This window comes from Crotalus tigris, unplaced genomic scaffold (genome assembly GCF_016545835.1).
Source record: "Crotalus tigris isolate CLP2741 ecotype Arizona unplaced genomic scaffold, ASM1654583v1 scf7180000018291.410847, whole genome shotgun sequence".
Classification (NCBI taxonomy): domain Eukaryota; kingdom Metazoa; phylum Chordata; class Lepidosauria; order Squamata; family Viperidae; genus Crotalus; species Crotalus tigris.
Window position 1 is genome coordinate 210,771 of NW_024096925.1, and position 23,126 is coordinate 233,896.

A 23,126-nucleotide genomic window follows, 5' to 3' on the forward strand; every position below is an offset into this window, starting at 1 on the left:
AGGACTTTCCCTGCCCGGGAGCGCCGCGCATGCATGGTACCGCCCCCTGCGCAGGCCGAGGCGTAGCTAGCAAGCGGAAGAGATGGCACAGGGTGACCACCGGCTGGGTCACCAGCTGGCCCAGCCCAAGGGAAGTAAGGCACCCGCCGGGCCCCACGCGTGCCAGCAACCCTCCCTGCGCCCACCGGCCTCCCACCTCCCACCCCTGGCCCTCTTTTACTTACATTTTTAGTAGTTGCTCAGCAGGGAGGGGTGGAAACTTCCAGACAGCTCACCTTCGCTGCAGACAACTTGCAGCACCGTTTGCAGAATGGGACTTTTGGCGGGCTCAGCAGGGCAGAGACAGCCTGGACAATTCCTATTGGCTTTGGAAAGCCAAGAGAATTAGACTCTATTCAAGAGAGTCTATTCCATTGGCTTTCAAAAGCCAAGAGAATAAAAGGGAGTAGCATAGCTAAGGAAAAGGGGAAAAAAAATGGTAGACTGCAGTTGTTTGGCGACCCCAAATGGGGTCGCGACCCACAGGTTGAGAACAGCTGAGCTAGGAGATCTTACACCCTGCTGGTCAAATGTTTATCCAGTCTATTTTTGAGAACCTCCAGTGATGGACGTCCCAAGGGGGAGGCAACTGGACTTTCTTGTTTTTCTTTGAAGACATTTGGCTTCTCATCCAAGAAGCTTCTTCAGCTCTGACTGGATGGTGGGGAAGGGAAAGATCTTCATGGACTGCTTGTGTGTATGACCCGTGGGTGGAGGGACAATATATGTGGTATGGTGGAGGATAGAAAAGCTTTGCTCCCTCGCCATCAATCCTCTTGTGACTGGTTGTCTAGACCAGTGGTTCTTAACCTGGACAATATTGCCCCCCGGGGGCGATTTCATTTTTCAGGGGGGCGAAGGAACGAAAAGGGGGGCGATATGGGGGCGATGAAGCGAGACGTTTTGGGGACACTTTTGAGCCTTTTTCGTACAGTGAATCGCTGTATATCTGTCGTACAAAAACATCAGATCGCTCGCTCTTAGTGGATTGAATTGTGTTTTCAAAAGTTCCTCCAGCTAGCTTCAGTACAGAACGCCGTACATATGTGAAGGCGCATCGCTTATCTTCATGGGCGTTGCGCAGCAGCCTCTACCCATACAGTCGCGTGCCATTGGCCAGAATATGGGAGATATGGGGAAAAGACTGGAAATAAATTATTTGCATCGATACGTCCTGATGACAATTTTAAAGAAAACAAAAAAAAAGTGTTTGCATAAATCGAAGAATTATTTCTTATGTTGTGATTGAGAGGTTGTGTTGGAGGAGGGGGGCGATGACAACTTCCTCATTGGCTCAAGGGGGTGATTCGTTCAAAAAGGTTAAGAACCACTGGTCTAGACTACTGCAATACACTCTACATGGGGCTGACCTTGGAGAGCATTCAGAAGTTTCAACTTATGCAGTGTACAGTGGCGTGGCTAGCAAAGATATTCGACACATGTCACGCTACTACTGTATTTTTATTTTACAGTCGTTCATTTAGGGACCAGTCAAAGTTACAACAGCACTGAAAAAAAGTGACTTGTGACTGGTTTTCTCACTTAGTGACCATCGTATCATCCCCATAGTCACATGATCAAAATTCAGACATTTGGCAACTGACTCATATTTATGACGGTCGCAGTGTCTCAGGGGTCACATGATCCCCCTTTTGCGACCTGATAAGCAAAGACAACGGGGAAGCTAGATTCAGTTAACAACCCTGTTACTAACTGAACCACTGCAGTGAATCACTTGACGACTGTGGCAAGAAAGGTCGTAAAATGGGGCGAAACCCACTGAGCAAATGTTTCACTTAGCGAGAAAAATTGCGGGTCGTAATTTGAGGACTACTGCATTTTATCGATTTGTATCCCGCCTTTATTATTTTTACAAATAATTCAAGGTAGGGAACATATCCAGCACCTTCTTCCTGTTATCCTCACAACAGCAACCTTGTGAGGTGAGCTGGACTGAGAGGGAGTGACTGGCCCAAAGTCACCCAGTTGGCTTTCATGGCTAAACTGGGACTAGAACTCCCAATCTCCTGGTGATTCGCCCAAAGACACCCAGCTGGCTTTCATGGCTAAGCTGGGACTAGAACTCACTGTCTCCTGGTGATTTGTCCAAAGACACCCAGCTGGCTTTCATGGCTAAGCTGGGACTAGAACTCCCAATCTCTCTGGTGATTGGCCCAAAGACACCAGCATGGCTAAAGCTGGACTTTGTCATTTGGAAAGCACCCAGCTGGCTTTCATGGCTAAGCTGGGACTAGAACTCCCAATCTCCTGGTGATTGGCCCAAAGACACCCAGCTGGCTTTCATGGCTAAGCTGGGACTAGAACTCACTGTCTCCTGGTGATTCGCCCAAAGACACCCAGATAACTATTATGGCTAAGCTAGGACTAGAATTTGCTGTCTCCTGGTGATTGGCCCAAAGACACCCAGCTGGCTTTCATGGCTAAACTGGGACTAGAACTCACAGTCTCCTGGTGATTGGCCCAAAGTCACGCAGATGACTATTATGGCTAAGCTAGGACTAGAATTCACTGTCTCCTGGTGATTGGCCCAAAGTCACCCAGCTGGCTTTCATGGCTAAGCTGGGACTAGAACTCACAATCTCCTGGTGATTGGCCCAAAGACACCCAGATGACTATTATGGCTAAGCTGGGACTAGAACTCACAATCTCCTGGTGATTGGCCCAAAGACACCCAGATGACTATTATGGCTAAGCTGGGACTAGAACTCACCATCTCCTGATGATTGGCCAAAAGACACCAAGCTGGCTTTCATGGCTAAGCTGGGACTAGAACTCACCATCTCCTGGTGATTTGCCCAAAGACACCCAGGTGGCTTTCATGGCTAAGCTGGGACTAGAACTCACCGCCTCCTGGTGATTGGCCCAAAGTCACCCAGATGACTATTATGGCTAAGCTGGGACTAGAATTCGCTGTCTCCTGGTGATTGGCCCAAAGTCACCCAGCTGGCCTCCATGCCCCAGGCGGGACTATAACTCACCATCTCTTGCTTTCTAGCCTGGTGTCTTAACCACTCACTCAAACGGACTCTCCTGAGTTTCTCATGAGCTGTATGGATTGCCAGTATGTTTCCAGGTGCAATTCAAAATGCTGGTTATCACCTTTAAAGACATTCATGGGCCAGGTTACCCATGGGGTAGCTTTTTTATTATATTTTATTAATTTTTAGAAGAGAACATTCTTTAACATTTAGCAAACAGCATGTTGTCTGGATCCATGTGCTTAAAAAACAATCAGTCATAGTTTCTATATTTTCATACTCAATATATTAGTTAACGATATATTTCTCACATCTTCACTTCACCTGGTGGTCTTCTTCTTACTAATACTAATACACCAAGCTGGCAGGAATAGCCAACACTCCAGAAGACAAGCTTATGATACAGAAGGATCTGGACAGACTTGAACAATGGGCACTAACTAACAAAATGAAATTCAATGGTGAAAAAAGCAAGGTTCTACATTTAGGCAAGGAAAACCAAATGCACAAGTACAGCATAGGTGGCACCATGCTCAATAGTAGTAACTGTGAGAGGGACCTCGGAGTCCTAGTAGACAATCACCTAAATATGAGCCAGCAGTGTGCTGCAGCTGCCAAAAAGGCCAACACAGTGCTAGGCTGCATTAACAGAGGGATAGAATCAAGATCACGTGAAGTATTAATACCACTCTTCAATGCCTTGGTAAGGCCACACTTGGAATACTGCATCCAGTATTGGTCACCACGATGTAAAAAAGATGTTGAGACTCTAGAAAGAGTACAGAGAAGAGCAACAAAGATGATTAGGGGACTGGAGGCTAAAGCATATAAGGAACGGCTGCTGGAATTGGGTATGTCTAGTTTAACGAAGAGAAGGAAAAGGGGGGACATGATAGCAGTATTCCAATATCTCAGGGGCTGCCATAAAGAAGAGGGAATCAAGCTATTTTCCAAAGCACCTGAAGGCAGGACAAGAAGCAATGGGTGGAAACTAATCAAGGAGAGAAGCAACCTAGAACTAAGGAGAAACTTCCTGACAGTGAGAACAATTAATCAGTGGAACAGCCTGCCTCCAGAAGCAGTAAATACTCCAACACTGGAAGTTTTTAAGAAGACACTGGACAGCCATTTGTCCGAAATGGTGTAGGGTTTCCTGCCTGAGCAGGGGGTTGGACTAGATGACCTCCAAGGTCCCTTCCAACTTTACTACTATTATTAGTATTACATATTTAATGTTACATAGTACATATCACATTCCTTTCTCTCCAGCTCGTTTTTCTAGCCATTGGTGAACATTTTCCCATGTGATAAAAGTATACTGAATCTTCTGGATAGTTTTCTTCCTGTCATTTCTCCCATCTAGTTTTGTCTAGTTGTCTAGTTGCCTACCCCTGGTCTAGTAGGGGGTACATCTTATGGGTCCTCAGCCAAGGAATGTTGCCTGGCAGGAAATAAATACGTTCTCTGGTGTAGCCTCTCTCTTCTGGAATATTTTCCCTTCAGAGATCAGGATGACCTCAGCTCTGTCGAATTTTCACAAGTCTTGGTTGTGTGCCCGGGCCAGAAGCCCAGAGCTTTGCTGACTGGGGGATTCTGGCACTTGAAGTCCGTGTGTCTTCAAGTTGCCATGGTGGAGATACGTTGAGTTGGATGGAGTCCATAGTTCCTTGATTGGGAAGATCACTAATCAGAAGACTCTGGATACTTCTGACACCAACGGAATGCTAAGCGTTCAACAATAGCCTCTTCCATGGCAGTTTGCAGGCTGTACACCTGTCATAAAGGCTTGGCGTGACGGCAAGAATATATTAAGGGGGTCTATTTGAGCAAGGCACAGGTGCAGCTGAAGAGCAGGTAAGGGACCATCGCCCTGGAGTTGGGGCTGAGGGTAACTGGCCATGGATTTAGCCACATCGCAATGCTGAGACACATGCTTAACTGTTGCACTAGTTGCGACCCTACCTGGACCGGGAGGATCTCCTTACAGTCACTCATGCCCTTGTCACCTCACGCCTGGACTACTGCAATGCGCTCTACATGGGGCTACCCTTGAAATATTTGGAGACTACAGTTGGTCCAGAATGCAGCCGCGCGAGTGATAGTGGGTGCTCCTCGATACACCCACGTTACACCTATCCTCCCTGAGCTGCACTGGTTGCCTATTGGTCTCCGGGTCCAATTCAAGGTGTTGGTCATTACCTTTAAAGCCCTATATGGCTCAGGGCCAGGCTATTTGCGAGACCGCATACTACCTCATAGTTCCCTTCATCCGGTTAGATCCCACAGGCTGGGCCGCCTTCAGGTCTTGTTGGCCAAGCAGTGCCATTTGGCAGGGCCGCGGAGGAGGGTCTTCTCTGTGATGGCGCCCACGTCTTGGAACCAGCTCCCCCCGGAGATTAGGACCGCTCCCACCCTGTTGGTTTTCCGTAAGCTGCTTAAGACCTGGCTTTTCCGGCAGGCCTGGGGTTTATAAAACCTGACCCCTGGATGACCGTTCTTGTACTGTTTGTTTTGTTATGTTTTATGTGTTTTTATTGTTAGCCGCCCGGAGTCCTGCGGGTGTGGGGCGGTCTATAAATTTTAATAATAAATAATAAATAAATAACTGCACGGTTATTTTCACAGACTGCCGAAATTTATAAATCAATGCGTCAACAATGTAACCATTGTTCCATTGATTGAAAGAACAAATGGTAACAAGAAAGCAAAATAAAAAAATACAGTAAGCTGACAGTAAGCTGACCTTAACAAAACTCGGTTTTCAGGTTTCTTTTAAATTTACCATAGAAACATTGGACTGGAACATTGTAGGTTGATTGCCTGTTGGGACCTGTCCAGACCAACCCCCTGCCCAAGGGAAGCATCTTCCAACCATCCTAGATTCATGGTTGTCCAACCTTGGTTTAAAAATCTCCCCTGTTATTTAGTAATAGTAGTAAAGTTGGAAGGGACCTTGGAGGTCATCTACTCCAACCCCCTGCTCAGGCAGGAAACCCTACACCATTTCGGACAAATGGCTGACCAGTCTCTTCTTAAAAACTTCCAGTGTTGGAGCATTCACTGCTTCTGGAGGCAGGCTGTTCCACTGATTAATTGTTCTCACTGTCAGGAAGTTTCTCCTTAGTTCTAGGTTGCTTCTCTCCTTGATTAGCTTCCACCCGTTGTTTCTTGTCCTGCCTTCAGATGCTTTGGAGAATAGCTTGACTCCCTCTTCTTTGTGGCCACCCCTGAGATATTGGAACACTGCTATCATGTCCCCCCTCATCCTTCTCTTTGTTAAACTAGACATACCCAATTCCAGCAACTGTTCCTTATATGTTTTAGCCTTCAGTCCCCTGATCATCTTTGTTGCTCTTCTCTGCACTCTTTTTAGAGTCTCAACATCTTTTTTACATCGTGGTGACCAAAACTGGATGCCGTATTCCAAGTGTGGCCTTACCAAGGCATTGAAGAGTGGTATTAATACTTCACGTGATCTTGATTCAGTTCCACTATTAATTCAATGTCCTAATTTCCTAATCATGCTCCAGAAATTCCTCCGTAGTTTGAGTTTGGATATCTTCTCATTACGCTTCCATCCATTGTTTCTTGTCCTATCTGTGGAGAATGAACTCAGTTCCTCTTCTCTTTGGCAAGCTTTCAAATTTTCGAAGATTGCTGTCATGTCTCCCCTTAACCTACTCTTCTTTATGCTTAATGTACCCAATTTTCACTGTTCTTCATAAGGTTTGGCCTGCCTGTCCCTTCGGCATTCTCCCCAGTACTTCAGTGTCCTTCTTGTGCTTTAAAGAAGGAACTCCAAGTTAGGTTTAAAGCCGTTGGGACAAGAAGCAATGGATGGAAAGTAATCGGGAAGAGAAGCAACCTAGAATTAAGGAGAAATTTCCTGACAGTGAGAACAATTAATCAGTGGTATAACTTGCCTTCAGGAGTTGTGGGTGTCCATCACTGGAGGATGTCTAAAAGAGATTGGATAGCCATATTTCCAGAAGGAATAAACTAAGCTAAACTAAGCTAAACTAAGCTGAGCTGAGCTGAGCTGAGTTAAGCTGAGCTGAGATGAACTGAGCTGAGATAAGATAAAACTAAGCTAAACTAAGCTAAGCTAAGCTAAGCTAAACTAAGCTAAATTAAGCTAAGCTAAGCTAAGCTAAACTAAGTTAAACTAAGCTAAGATAAGCTAAGCTAAACTAAACTAAGCTAAGCTAAGCTAAGCTTTATTGTCATTTTTTTACTGTGGGCACAACGGCACACATCAAAAATGAAATTTAGTTGCCCGCTCTCAAAGTGAAACACATATAACCGAAGAAAAGAGTTGGAAGGGATCTTGGAGGTCTTTTAGTCCAACCCCCTGCTCAGGCAGGAAACACTATACCATTTCAGACAAATAGTTGTCCAATCTCTTCTTAAAAACCTCCAGTGTTGGAGCATTCACTACTTCTGGAGGCAGGTTGTTCCACTGATTAATTGTTCTCACACTTCAGGAAATTTCTCCTTAGTTCTAGGTTGCTTCTCTCCTTGATTAGTTTCCCTCCGTTGCTTCTTGTCCTGCCTTTAGGTCCTTTGGAGAATAGCTTGACTCCCTCTTCTTTGGGGCAGCCCCTGAGATACTGGAACACTGCTATCCTGCCCCCCCCCCTCGTCCTTCTCTTCACTGAACTAGACATATCCAATTCCAGCAACTGTTCCTTGTATGTTTTAGCCTCTGAGGATAAAAGGGAGAAAGATGGGATCTTTGTCCTCCCCTCATCCCTTAAAGATTGTCAGAACTGTTGAACAACTACAAGCCTGAGTAGGAAAACCTAGAGCTCTATTAATCCAATAACTCAAGGCAAGAGAACAATTAGGGTAATGGTGGAAATACCAAGGTGGACGTTAGATGGTGCTATTTTCCTCCTGTTGGATGAGCTGTTCTCCTGAAATTTCTGAAGTCCCTCTTTGAACATGTGGTCCAGTGAAGTGCAAGCTGGAAAAGGGGATATAATCAAAGTGGAGGAGAAGAACCGGGCTGGTCTATAGGGTGGGACCACTTTTTCCATCTCACCCATTTGTCTTTGGAGATTCTCAGTCATCCAGATTGTGGTTTTCCCCAAAAGTGTTTTTCAAAAGGCAAATGGACTTCTTCTTCTTCTTCTTCTTCTTCTTCTTCTTCTTCTTCTTCTTCTTCTTCTTCTTCTTCTTCTTCTTCTTCTTCTTCTTCTTCTTCTTCTTCTTCCTTCTTCTTCTTCTTCTTCTTCTTCTTCTTCTTCTTCTTCTTCTTCTTCTTCTTCTTCTTCTTCTTCTTCTTCTTCTTCTTCTTCTTCTTCTTCTTCTTCTTCTCCTCCTTCTCCTCCTCCTCCTCCTCCTCCTCCTCCTCTCCTTCTCCTTCTCCTTCTTCTTCTTCTTCTTCTTCTTCCTCTTCTTCTTCTTCTTCGTATTATTATTATTGATGATGATGTCTGGATAGTGGATCTGGCAGTGCCTGGAGGCAGCAGAATAGATGAGAAAGAACTGGAGAAGATAACAAAATACAAAGACCTCCAAATAGAAATGGAAAGACTGTGGCAAAAGCAAGCAAGGGTAGTACCAATAGTCATAGGCTCCTTGGGTGCAATCCCAAAACAACTGGAGCACCACTTGAACACCATTGGCATTGACAAATTTGCTATTAATCAATTGCAAAAGGTGGCCTGACTAGGAATCGCTTCCATCCTGCAACGATATCTGTAATACCATCAAACATCCACACGTTTGATGGTAGGTAGACAAAATGCCAAATCCAGTCTGAACATCTGGCTGACTGTGCAATGATCCACAATAATAATAGTAATAATAATAATGCCTATCCCAGGTCCTGGGTAAGGACTCGATAGGTAGACAAAAATGCCAAATCCAGTCTGAACATCATTGTTGGAGGTCATCTAGTCCAACCCCCTGCTCAAGCAGGAATTCCTATACAATTTCGGACAAATGGCTGACCAGTCTCTTCTTAAAAACTTCCAGTGTTGGAGCATTCACCACTTATGGAGGCAGATTGTTCCACTGGTTAATTGTTCTGTCAGGAAGTTTCTCCTTAGTTCTAGGTTGCTTCTCTCCTTGATCAGTTTCTATCCATGGCTTCTTGTCATGCCTTCAGGTGCTTTGGAGAATAGCTTGACTCCCTCTTCTTTGGGGCAGCCCCTGACATACTGGAACACGGCTATCATGTCCCCCCTCGTCCTTCTCGTCATTAAATTAGACATACCCAATTCCAGCAGCCATTCCTTATATGCTTTAGCCTAACCCCAAGAAAGTCCCATTGTCTTTTGGAAAAAAGCAGCTTTGCGTTATGCACACAACAGTTTTTTCCCCTCGATTCCTCCCCGCGTTAAAATTCTTCCAACATCTGAAGGAGCTTTCCTGCAAAGCAAAGGCTTTAACGTGGTCTCCTACACTCAAATGGGCACCTCCCTATTTATCTCCTTGGCTGAACAACACGGTTTCTCTTTTGTCTCAGTTCCTTGGGTGTGAAAAGAGGCCTTTCGTAAGCTCCCGTAGCGATCCAATGCTTTTCTGCACCAAAACCAAAAGGGGACCTTGAAACCTGGTGGCTTCGTGGTGGTGGATGAAGCTCGGAAAGGAATGAAGAGACATCTTCTGGTTGTCTTGTTGACCATTATCTTGCACGTCAAGAAAGGTGAGCAGCTTTGGTACAGTGGGCAGTCATAATTTTTTACCCCCCTTTCGGGATGCTGAATAAAAAGAACCAGTTTGAACTAGTGCAGGGCTAGGCAACCTTGGCCCCTTCATGACTCATGGACTTCAACTCCCAGAATTCCTGAGCCGGCATGACTCAGCTTGGAAACCTCTCCCTTTCCCCTCAGCATGGCTGGCTCAGGAATTCTGGGAGTTGAAGTCCACGAGTCATAAAAGAGCCAAGGTGGCCTACCTCTAGCCTAGGCCTAGGCTGCTTTATGACTTGTGGACTTCAACTCCCAGAATTCCTGAGCCAGCATGAGGGAACTATGGCCCCTTCATGACTTGTGGACTTCAACTCCCAGAATTCCTGAGCCAGCATGAGGGAACTATGGCCCCTTCATGACTTGTGGACTTCAACTCCCAGAATTCCTGAGCCAGCATGGCTCAGCATGGAAACCTCTCCCTTTCCCCTCAGCATGGTTGGCTCAGGAATTCTGGGAGGGGAAGTCCACAAGTCATAAAAGAGCATAGGTTGCCTAGCCCTGAGCTAGTGGTCAAGGCTCCAAGCTAGAAAGTGGGAGATGGTGAGTTCTAGTCCTCCCTTAGGCATGGAAGTCAACTGGGTGATTTTGGCCCAATCACCGGGAGATGGTGAATTCTAGTCCCACTTTAGGCATGAATGCTGGCCGGGTGAATTTGGCCCAATCACCAGGAAACAGTGAGTTCTAATCTTGTTTTAGGCATGAAAGCTAACCTGGTTACTTTGGGCTAATCACCAAGAGACCATGAGTTCTAGTCTCCCCTTAGCCATGAGAGCCGATTGGTTGACTTTGGGCCAATCACCAGGAGACTGTGAGTTTTAGTCTCCCCTTAGTCATGAAAGCTTGCTAAGTGACTTTGGGCCAATCAGCAAGAGATGGTGAGTTCTAAACCCACTTTAGACATGAAAGCCAGCTGGGTGACTTTGGGCCAATCACCAGGAGAGTATGAGTTCTAGTCTCAGCTTAGCCATGAAAGCCAGCTGGGTGGGCCAATCACCAGGAGATGGTGAGTTCTAGTCCCACCTTAGCTGTGAAAGCAAACTTATAACTGTAATTGACAGCCTCAATTATGTTTGTAAGTTGAGGAATATCTGTATTTGCAAAGCCTTGTTTGTTGGCTATTGGCTGTAAACAAACAAGGAAACATATTCAGCTGTAGAAAGCAAAATACATCTACCTCATTCACTAAGACGGATGTTCTGCAGATTTGGAACAGATGGCCTATATCTGCGTAGTCCCCATATAAATTAAAAATAGGCACAAACCCCTGACTGCATATGGTTGGACTTCAGATAGTTGCTCCTTGTATCTTCTCCACAATTTGAGAGTCTAGATTGCGTAGGCCTTAAGCATAAATACTGTGATGTTTTGAGCTCCTCTTGTGTCATTCACTCATTCGTATTAAAAAAAAAACGCATTCAAATTGGTAGTTGTGTAAATCTGAGCCCAGACGCCTCAGGGCTGAAGCATGTGTCATTTGAGAAACATCTGGATGTAATAGTCCTTGCATGAATGGCTAATAGCAATCTGTCCTAGATGGAGCTTTCTGAACCTCAAGTAGCTGGGCTCTGTAACTTTCTAGTTAGACAGCTACCATACTTGATTTCATTGTCCAAGTGTTTGATTTGATATGATTGTCAGGCCTATCCCAGCTTGGATATTCAGGAAAGAAAGAACCTCAACTCCATTTGTAGTGAAAGGGATACTTTTACTGAAGCCACGTGGTTACAGCTGTAAGAAGAAAAATCAGGTCCGGTTCCAAGCTGGGAGTAAATAAAATGGAGGCTGGCTGCTTAGGAAAGAAGGTTGAATGATGAGCAAAACCAACAACAGCATCCAGTTCTGGGGCAGCTGACAGATCTGATGGCAGACCTGACAATGGTCTTATCTGCTACTCTGTAGATTTGAATCTAAGGGCTCAAGAGATCTCTTTACGAAGAGCAGCTCCATACTTACGTGTCACCCCTCGTCCTTCTTTTCATTAAAGTAGACATACCCAATTCCTGCAACCGTTTTTTATATGTTTTAGCCTCCCGTCCCCTGATTGTCTTTGTTGCTCTTCCCTCCGCTCTTTGTAGAGTCTCAATATCTTTTTTTGTATTGTGGCGACCAAAACTGTATGCGGTGTTTCAAATGTGATCTTACAAAAGTAATATAAAGAGGTAGTACTATTTCAAATGATAAAATAAAAAAGCAAAGCAAAATTCATTTCCTTTGATTATCCATCCAGTGTGCTGCCTCAGGAGAATGGGACCTTATATCATCTTGGTCCAATGGTTGTCCAGTCTCTTCTTGAATTTGTCTTCCTTCTTTCTGAAGGACCTCTCTATAGCAATCCTGCAAAGTGACATCCTATGTTGAGTGTCTCCAAGGTGCTTTTTCTTCGTTTTTCCTTGAAGACATTTTGCTTCTCATCTGTGGACCTTCTTCAGCTCTTCAAGGAAAAACCAAGGAAGAATAGAATAGAATAGAGCTGGAAGGGACCTTGGAGGTCTTGTAGTCCAACCCTCTGCTCAAGCAGGAGAACCTATACCATTTCAGACAAGTGACTGTCTAGTCTCTTCTTAAAAATCTCCAGTGATGGAGCGCCCACAATTTCTGGAGGCAAGCTGTTCCGCTGGTTAATTGTCCTCACTGTTAAGAAGTTTCTCCTTAATTCCAGGTTGCTTCTCTCTTTGATCAGTTTCCAACCATTGTTTCTCGTCCTTCTCTCTGGTGCTTTGGAGAATAACTTGACCTCTTCTTCTTTGTGGCAGATACTGGAACACTGCTATCATGTCTCTCCTGTTTCTTCTTTTCTTTAGACTAGCCAAAGCCAAGTCCTGCAGCCGTTCTTTGTATGTTTTAGTCTCCAGTCTCCTTTGATCATCTTAGTTGCTCTTCTCTGAACTTTTTCCAAAGCCTCAACATCTTTTTTGTAGTACAGTGACCAACATTGTTTGAGGTATTCCAGGTGTTGCCTCTCTAGTGTTGAAGGAAAAGTCTTCATCGTGGTTCAGTCCAAGCCGGGAATAAACAACATGGCGACTGCTTTAGAAAGAAGATTGCAGTTTATTAAAGAGGAGAGCCAGACGGAAAGATGGCTCTGAAAGAAAAGAGAGTGAGCACATGTAGGGAGTGGGTTTTTATACCTCCTTGAGCCTTTTGTTTGGAGTTGTTCCTGTGGCATGAACTTTGACCTGAGTCTGAGTGTGCCTTCCTGGTATTCTGATGGTGGTGGGTTAATCCTATTATGTTCCAAAGGTCAATCCTGCTTCCCTGGGACTGTGGCTGATGACTCTTAGATTTTTGGTGTGTTGATTCTAGGGATCTTTCTTCCTAATCTCAGTTTCCTGACTCCAGTCTTTCTGACAAGATTATCACATCTGCAATTCTACAGACAGAGAAACTTAGGGGGCGGGATTGGTTTCTGCTTTTAAAATCCTTTAGGAAAATATATTCTGCTTTTTAAATATTTTCAAAAGTATTTCTTTCTCTGGGGGGGTGACTTTCCACACTAGGGTTTTATAAAGTGGTACTAATACTTTGCGTGATCTTGATTCTATGCCTCTGTTTATACAAACCAGGATTGTATTAGCTTTTTTTGGTTGCTGCTGCACACTGCTGCCTCACAGTCAAATGATCGTCCACCAGGACTCAAATGTCCCTCTCACAGTTATTGTTTTTAAGCTAGATTCGCCCAATCTCTATTTGGTCTCCTGCTTTGAGCAGGGGGTTGGACTAGAAGACCTCCAAGGTCCCTTCCAACTCGGTTGTTCTGTTCTGTTATTCTTTCTATAACAGTGGTTCTCAACCTTTTTAATGCCGCAACCCCCAACCGGTCATAAGTCGAGGACTACTCAACCGGTCGTAAGTCGAGGACTACTCAACTGGTGCAGTACCGTTTGCAGACTGGGACTTTTGGCCGGTTCAGCAGGGCAGAAACAGCCTGGACAATTCCTATTGGCTTTTGAAAGCCAATAGAATGAGACTCTATTCAAGAGAGTCTATTCTATTGGCTTTCAAAAGCCAATAGAATAAAAGGGAGTAGCACAGCTAAGGAAAAGGGGGAAAAAATGGCGGACTGCGTTGTTTGGCGACCCCCGTGAAATGGTCGTTCGACCCCAAATGGGGTCCCAACCCACAGGTTGAGAACCACTGTGTGTATCCCTCCCATCAAGCCCAAAGAAAATCCAGAATAGTATAGGATCTCCTGCCATGCACAGGGGGTTGGACTAGAAGACCTCTAAGGTCCCTTCCAGCTCTATCATTCTGTTATTGTGCCTCCAGACCTTCCTCTGTAGATAGGTTTTCATTTACACTGGGACAATGTATATCAGCCATTCTCTATGTAAGCCGGTAAAGTGTTGGTCTAGGAGTGTGAAACTAGAATTCTAATCCTAGTTTGATGCTAAAAGACCCAAGGAACGCAAGATCAAATCACTTTCAGAAAGATTAACTGGCAAATTGCGCAGACCTGTTCTTCTTCTTGCCAGGAGTGTGACTCACTCGCCTCTCTCTCTCTACTTCACACACACAAACACACACGTTTATATAGCAGGAGAAGTAACATAATATGGGAGACCTCAGATTTTCTTGCCGATTCTCCGTCAGCTGGCTAATTCTGTTCCGTTGTGAGCTTCTTTAACGCAACTGTTGTGCTTCTTCAAGATTTGTTGACTCAGTCTTGGTGCTGCCTGTATTTCGAGGGTTCCTGTTCAGGCTTGTCTCTTTCTGGATTTCATAACCAATCGCAAGACCTGTTGTCCTGCCAAGCTCCTAATATTTCAGGACCTTTGGATGGAAGCCATCAAAACAAAGAAGGAGGAAGCAAAGTTGCTTGACGTTTTTGTCCCATCTCTCCCTCTGTCCAAGTCAGGATCACAAGCATTGCTGGAGCCCTTTTTTCCTGCTTAGGTGGCAGGAACGTGGGCCTTAAATGTACTCTTTGTGGGAGGAGGAGGAGGAGGAGAGGGAGAAGGAGGAGGAGGAGGAGGAGGAGGAGGAAGAGGGGAGGCTATGGGGTCTTTAGTGCTCTCTGAGCTTGGTGGTTTTCCTGCAGACGTTTCATGACCCAACTAGGTAACATCATCAATCATAGAAGGGAGTGGGGTTTGCAGGGAGAAGAAGGAGGAGGAGGAGGAGGAGGAGAAGGAGGAAGAGGTGGTGGTGGTGGTGGAGGAGGAGGAGGAGGAGGAGGAGGAGGAGGAGGAGGGCTATGGGGTCCTTGGTGCTCTCTGAGCTTGGTGGTTTTCCTGCAGACGTTTCATGACCCAACTAGGTAATATCATCAGTGCTAGAAAGAAGTTGAGTTTCCAGAGAGGAGCAGCAGGAAGAGGAGGAGGAGGAGGAGGAGGAGGAGGAGGAGGAGGAGGAGGAGGAGGAGGAGGAGGAGGAGGAGGAGGAGGAGAGGGCTATGGGGTTCTTGGTGCTCTCTGAGCTTGGTGGTTTTCTTTCAGACCTTTCATGACCCAAATAGGTAATATCATCAGTGCTAGAAAGAAGTTGAGATTCCAGAGAGGAGGAGGAGGAGGAGGAAGAGGAAGAGGGAGAGGAGGAGAAGGAGGAGGAGGAGGAGGAGAAGGAGAAGGATGGGTCCTTGGTGCTCTCTGAGCTTGGTTGTTTTTGTGCAGATGTTTCATTACCCAACTAGGTAACATCATCAGTGCTAGAAGGGAGTGAGGTGTGGGGAGAGGAGCAGGAGGAGGACTGTAGAATCCTTGGTGCTCTCTGAGCTGGGTGGTTTTCTTGCAGACGTTTCATTACCAACTATTTAACACTATCAGTGCTAGAAGGGAGTGGGGTTTGTGGAGAAGAGGAGGGGGAGGAGGAGGCGGACTGTGTTTCATTACCCAACTAGGTAACATCATCAGTGCTAGGAGGGAGCAGGGCTTGCAAAGACCAGGAGGAGGAGGATAAAACAGAGACCGTTGTAAGTGCAAGGACCAATCATAAGTCATTTCAGTATTACCTGGAAGTTTAAAAAGTAACTGTACTAAAGGAAAGACCTTTAACTGTCTGCTCACCACTTCCCTCCTAAGACTTTCGGTTTCAGGATCCCGAACTCATGCCAACCCCATTCCATTTTCCTACGCAGTTCCTTCGCTGGAATGCTACGCTTGCAATCAGACAACCTACTCTGGGTGTACAAAAATTAAGAACTGTTCTCACCATGAGCATTTCTGCACAAGGTATACAGGTAAGCATGCAGCACGCACGACCAAAGGCCTGTCTGTACGTGTGTGCAGTTAGTCCTCCTCCTCCTCCTCCTCTTCTCCACAAGCCCCACTCCCTTCTAGCACTGATGATGTTACCTAGTTTGATAATGAAATGTCTGCAAGAAAGCAACCAGGTTCAGAGAACACCAAGGCCCCTACAGTTTTCCTCCTCCTCCTCCTCCTCCTCCTCCTCCTCCTCCTCCTCCTCCTCCTCCTCCTCCTCCTCCTCTCCACAAACCCCACTCCCTTCTAGCCTGGATGATGTTACCTAGTTTGGTAATGAAATGTCTGCAAGAAAGCAACCAGGTTCAGAGAACACCAAGGACCCCATAGTTTTCCTCCTCCTCCTCCTCCTCCTCCTCCTCCTCCTCCTCCTCCTCCTCCTCCTCCTCCTCCTCCTCCTCCTCCACAAACCCCACTCCCTTCTAGCACGGATGATGTTACCTAGTTTGGTAATGAAATGTCTGTAAGAAAGCAACCAGGTTCAGAGAACACCAAGGCCCCTACAGTTTTACTACTCCTCCTCCTCCTCCTCCTCCTCCTCCTCCTCCACCACCTCCTCCTCCTCAATCTTGGAGAGCACCATGGACCCCAAGATTCTCTTCTAGTGCACCAGTTATAGGAGAGCAGCATGAAGGCCCCCCCATACAGACACAGGAGGGACCTTTTCACCTCTCTTAACACACACACACACACACACACACACACACACACACACACACAGCACATTCAGGTGTTTCCCTTCTGTGGGATAATGGGAGATGACATCACTGCCCCACTGGGTGGGGGAATAGTTGACTAACTGTAACTCCGGCCTCAAGGAAAAAGCAGAGGGGCGCCTCGTTTAACCTGTTGTGTGTTTCCTTTCCTGTTTAGCGACTTCTTTGTCTGGATTCCTGCTTCAAAAAGGTTGTGCAGTCCACTGTCCCATCATGAAAAACAGCTGGCCATCGCTGTATACCTTAACCTGCTGTCAGGAGGACAGGTGCAACCGTATGACGGTCGTAAGGTGCTCCAAGTCTGTGTTAGCAGTAACCCTTGTTTTCGGAGCCTTGATTGATCTGGAACTCTGATGGGGGCACAGACTACTTCCCCGTTTATTTGTTTGTTTGTTTATTCATTCCTGCTCTCACTCATTCAGTTTCTACAGTCGTCCATTCTCAGTCAAGGATTCTGCGAGGCTTATAGTTTTTTTTAATATATATATATATTATGGTTAGAAATATTAAAAACACTTTAAAACAATAAAAAGCCCAGTCGAACCAACGCAAACACTAAAAAAACGTCCACATGAAATATAAAATTAAATGTGGGTCTTTGGCATTTCTGCCAAAACCTCTGTCCTGTTGTTGCTGATGGACCCATGAGGAGATAACCCATTTCCTGAAAATAAACACTTATTTCTTTATTTAGATAAGATAACCTTTATTGTCATTATTTTACTGTGGGCACAACGGCTCACATCAAAAATGAAATTTAGTTGCCTGCTCTCAGAGTGAAACACATACATGACACACACTTAAACATATGTATAGACCTTCACCCCTATATATACGTAGCAAATAAATATTAAATACTGTCCATCTTGAATATATAACGGAAAGAGGAAGCTTGAGAGTTCACAAGATTAATGTTGTATGGAAGGAAACTATGGCTGAATCTGGATGTTCTGCTACGGATACCACGAAGCCCCCTCCTCCCAGAAGAGAACAAGGAAAACAGGTCGTGAAGAGGATGTGTCATGTCCCAGACAATCTTGCGGACCCTGCTCAAGCAACGCTTCTGTGCTATGTCCTGGATGGGAGGGAGGGAGCTGCCAATGATCTTTCCAGCTGTCCTCACCACTCTTTGCACCGCCTTCCTGTCTGAAGCAGGGATGCCTCCAAACCAGACTGTGATGCTATAGGACAGGATGTTCTCAATCGTCCCCCTGTAGAAGGTGGTCAGGACAGGGGAAGAAAGCTGTGCTTTTCTCGTGTGATGCAGAAAATGCAGGCGCTGCTGTGCCCGCTTCGCCAATTTCTCACTGTTGAGTGACCAAGTCAGCCTGTTCGTTAGCTGCACACCCAGGAATTTGATGCGGGTAACCATCTCATTTTCGTGTGGTTTTCTGAAAGCTGACAAAGTGGAAATGAGGTGTGATGGACAGGCAGGCCCCATCGGCAACGTCCATAGATAATTTTCTCAGGAAAAGCCAGGCTGGAACAGAAGTCACAGTTGTGCCTTCATAATTAAAAAGGGGATTGAGAATTTCACGGCACGGAGGATTGTGGACCACAATAGAATCATAGAATACAGGGGCTGGTAGGGACCTTGGAGGTCATCTAGTCCAACCCCCTGAGAGTTCTAGCCCTGCCTTAGGCATGAAAACCAGCTGTGTGATTTTTTTTTCAGCCAATCACCAAGAGACACTGGAGGCTAAAACATATAAGGAACGGTTGCTAGAATTTGGGTATGTCTAGTTTAACTAAGAGAAGGACAAGGGGGGACATGATAGCAGTCTGCCAATATATCAGGGGCTGCCCCAAAGAAGAGGGAATCAAGCTATTTTCCAAAGCACCTGAAGGCAGGACAAGAAGCAACGGGTGGAAACTAATCAAGGAGAGAAGCAACCTAGAACTACGGAGAAACTTCCTGACAGTGAGAACAATTAATCAGTGGAATAACCTGCCTCCAGAAGTAGTAAATGCTCCAACACTGGAAGTTTTTAAGAAGAGACTGGACAGTCATTTGTCCGAAATGGTGTAGGGTTTCCTGCCTGATCAGGGGGTTGGACTAGATGACCTCCAAGGTCCCTTCCAACTTTACTACTACTACTATTATTATTATTATTATTATCATCATCATTATTATTATTATTATAGTTCAAGTCCTGCCTTAAGCATGAAAGCCAGCTGGAGATGGTGGGTGACTTTGGGGCAATCACCAGGAGATGGTGAGTTCTAGTCCTGCCTTATGCTCAAAGCCAGCCGGATATCCTTGAGCTAGTCACTTTCTCTCAGCCCCGAGAAGGAGGCAATGGCAAACTACCTCTGAAAAGCCTTGCCAAGGAAATTGCAGGGATTTGACTCTAAGAATCAGAAATGGTTGAATGGAAGGAGAAAAAGAAGGGATGTTAAGAAAACAATGGTTGGCAGGAGTAATTTTGCTTCCTGAAACGGTGAAGCCTCCCTACAAGAATAGCATAGCAATTTGTTAGCAGATAAATATGGGTCCTATCATAAGAAATATACTAAGGTAGTGATTTATTCTTGAGGAATAAGGTCTAGCTGGAAAGAATCTAGAAGAAAATTAGGAGTTCACTCAGGATAAGTGAGATGTTCTCCTAAAAAGGACCCATCAAAGGGAGAACTCAATTTATATTAATAGAATAACTGAATAAGAGTTGGAAGGGACCTTGGAGGTCTTCTAGTCCAACCTCCTGCTTAAGCAGGAAACGCCATACCATTTCAGACAAATGATTGTCCAATCTTTTGTTGGAACCTCCAATGCTGGAGCACCCGCAACTTCTGGAGGCAAGCTGTTCCACTGATTGTTCTCACTGTCCAGAAACTTCTCCTTAGTTCTAGGTTGGTTCTCTCCATTAGTTTCCATCTGTTGCTTCCTGTCCTGCCTTCAGGTGCTTTGTAGTAAACATCTATTCTTGTTTAGTCTTCCTCAAAGCCTCTACACCTTTCAACAATATTTTGACCTGCGGAAGTACAAGTATCCTTCTTTATTCTGAAATAATCATGACAAATTTTATTGAGGTTACAGAGTCACAGAGGTATACATTACACGGGTTAGGCTTAGGTTGTGGATTCAGTATCTAGTTGGAACTTATTGACTTTTTGTTATGAAATGGCACCTCCTGACATTCAGTACTGCCACACCAGCCAGCTTTGTGAGTGTCATGTCTAGTTGGGATCTGTGTGGGGCAAAAGTAGGGCTGTTTAAGAATACAGTTGAGGGCTAATCCAGTCTTCCTGAACTTTCAGGGGCATTTGGACCACAACCTCCATCTTTCCTAATCAGCATGTCTAAAGGTTTCTCTCTTTCCTGGGGTATTTGGATCCCAATTCCCATCTTCTTTTGCCAACATGTCCAAAGGTTTCTCTCCTTCCACTAGTATTTGGGCCACAATTTCCATCTTCCCTAGCCAACATGTCCAAAGATTTCTCTCCTTGGGTTTTCGAGCCCCCATCTTCCTTAGCCAACATGTCCAAAGCTTTCTCCAGGGGCATTTGGACCACAATTCCCATCTTCTCTAGCCAACATGTCCAAAGAGTTCTCTCCTTCCAGGGGCATTTGGATGCCAATTCCCATCTTTCTTCGCCAACATGTCCAAAGATTTCTCTCCTTCCTGGGGTGTTTCGATCCCAATTCCCATCTTCCTTAGCCAACATGTCCAAAGCTTTCTCCAGGGGCATTTGGACCACAATTCCCATCTTCTCTAGCCAACATGTCCAAAGATTTCTCTCCTTCCTGGGGTGTTTCGATCCCAATTCCCATCTTCCTTAGCCAACATGTCCAAAGCTTTCTCCAGGGGCATTTGGACCACAATTTCCATCTTCCCTAGCCAACATGTCCAAAAGTTTCTCTCCTTCCAGGGGCATTTGGACCACAATTCCCATCTTCCCTAGCTGGCATATCCAAGGAGATCTTTCCAAGGCTCCTCTGGGCTGTTGGCCGGAAAAGTTGAAGTAGGCTCAAACTGGTCAAAGGATGATGGGATAATCTCAGAGAAGTGAAAAAAAACTTTTGTAACACACATGAAGTCTTGGCTTTTCAGGTTTAATGAACCATCAGAGAGACCTTTGTTTAGAAGAAGGTGGTTTGTCTGGAATGGTCTCAGATGATTCATTCAAACTGTTTGGAAATTAGATCCTTCTTTATTGTTTTCATCAACTGACCGCAAAGGGGCCAGGTTGTCCTCTCTTTTCTTGCTAAGAGAATCTGAGCTGGCTTCTCCAGTAACCAAGTTGTCTATTGCTCAACTAAGATTCCTTGTCTTATTGTTTGAAGAACAGGAGAGGCCCTTTGAGGGGCAAGAACTGGTCATCTTGTTGCTTTTTTTCCTTGCTGAAGAAGACCCAGTTGGAGAAGACAAAAAAAAATAGCTCTTTTGATTGATTCGGTTCCACTGGACCGTCAGTCACGTCCATGGCACTTGGTAGAGTCAGAAAAATAATCTGTATTTAAATAGTCCCTCGCACTGAGGGAAACCCTGGAAGGGGAAAAAGAGGAAATAACGTGGAGATCAGGCATGAATCTACAGTATCCTAGGGAATTTTATTTAGTTAGTTTATTGTACATATTATTTATTTAGTTTATTATACATATCTCAGGGGCTGCCATAAAGAAGAGGGAATCAAGCTATTCTCCAAAGCACCTGAAGGCAGGGCAAGAAGCAACGGATGGAAACTAACCAAGGAGAGAAACAACCTGGAACTAAGGAGGAATTTCCTGACACAACAATTAACCAATGGAACAACCTGCCTCCAGAAGTGGTAAATGCTTCAACACTGGAAGTTTTTAAGAAGAGACTGGACAGCCATTTGTCCGAAATGGTGTAGGGTTTCCTGCCTGAGCAGGGGGTTGGACTAGATGACCTCCAAGGTCCCTTCCAACTTTACTACTACTACTATTGTTGTTGTTGTTAATTGCAAAGTCGTGTCCGACCCATCGCGACCCCATGGACAACGTTCCTCCAGGTCTTCCTGTCCTCTACCATCTTCTGGAGTCCATTTAAGTTCACACCTACTGCTTCAGTGACTCCATCCAGCCATCTCATTCTCTGTCGTCCCCTTCTTCTATTGCCCTCATCTTTCCCAGCATTAGGCCCTTCTCCAGTGAGTCCTTCCTTCTCATTAGGTGGCCAAAGTATTTGAGTTTCATTACTACTACTACTACTACTACTACTACTACTACTATTATTATTATTATTATTATTATTATTATTATTATTATTGATCATCGCACAGTCAGCCAGATGTTCAGACTGGATTTGGCATTTTGTCTACCTATCGAGTCCTTACCCAGGACCTGGGATAGGCAGACGTGGATGTTTGATGTTATTACAGATATCGTCGCAGGATGGAAGCAGTTCCTAGTAATTATTACATGGGTGTGGAGCCTTCCTGGCTGCAGAATGTTTTCTGCCTTGGGGCCCTTCATGGTTGAAGACAAGCGCCAATGTGTTGTCTGCATCTCAAACTGAAGCACAAATGGTTCCTGTAGCCTGCAATACTTTCTGGAGATCCGTTCATCCTTCCGCACCATTTAAAAGGGGTCCATCCATCCCAAAATGCATAGCTAAATATCTATGGAGATTCTCAGTCATCCAGGTCTCGGTTGTCCCAAAAGTGCTTTTTCAGGAGGTCACTGGATTTCCTTGTTTTTCTTTGAAGACACCTCGTTTCTCATCCAAGAAGCTTCTTCGGCTCTTCAGCTTTGAACTTCTTGAAAGAAAAAGAAAGGAGTCCAGTTGCCTCCTGAAAATTACCTTGGGGACAGAATCTTAGTTTTTTTTTTTTTTAATGTTGTGTTTCACCTAGGTCTACCTACTTACTAAAGTTTGCCATCAGGTAGTTTGATACCAACTGTGACTAGCTGCCTTCTTGGGCTTATAAATGAGGTTTGATCATGTTTATGTCCACATCTTGTATTCTGGCCCAAACTCAAAACTTACCCTGGAGCAAAGTGCTAGAACATCTTCATGCAACGAGAATTTTGAAAGTTCTCTGAGCAAATCGGCCTCCACACCTGAGGTTGCAATGCCTTGTGGTTTGAGTTGAAGAATCAAAGCATAAGACATACCTGGATTGGTTTGTTTGAGCAATTCCTTCTGAATCACTCCAGCTGAATGCATGCAATATATCAACCATTTATTTGCTTAGGGGGAAACAGAGAGAGAGAGAAAGAGAGAGAGAGAAGAAGGAGGGAGGGAGAAAGAGAGAGAGAGAGAGAAAGAGAGAGAGAGAGAGAGAGAGAGCTTGTTAAGATATGTGTGTGTGTGAATTGTATCCATTGTGAACTTTAATGTATATGTGTGTGTGTGTGTATTAAAGTGTACAATAGATACAATTAGATAGATAAACACACACATAAAACAAACAAACAAAAATACTATATATTTGTGTGTGTATTAAAGTGTAAATGGGCACAATGAGATAGATAGATAGATAGATAGATAGATAGATAGATAGATAGAT

At 45.0% G+C, this 23,126-nt stretch overlaps 1 long non-coding RNA gene across 1 annotated transcript; it reads left to right on the forward strand.

Moving 5' to 3' along the window:
- Positions 1 to 4,794: 4,794 nt before the first annotated feature.
- LOC120310766 lies at positions 4,795 to 17,355 on the forward strand. The gene is made up of 4 exons (XR_005557465.1): positions 4,795 to 4,892; positions 9,514 to 9,693; positions 15,813 to 15,914; positions 16,810 to 17,355. It is a non-coding gene; the product is annotated as an uncharacterized LOC120310766 (long non-coding RNA).
- The last annotated feature ends 5,771 nt before the right edge of the window (positions 17,356 to 23,126 follow it).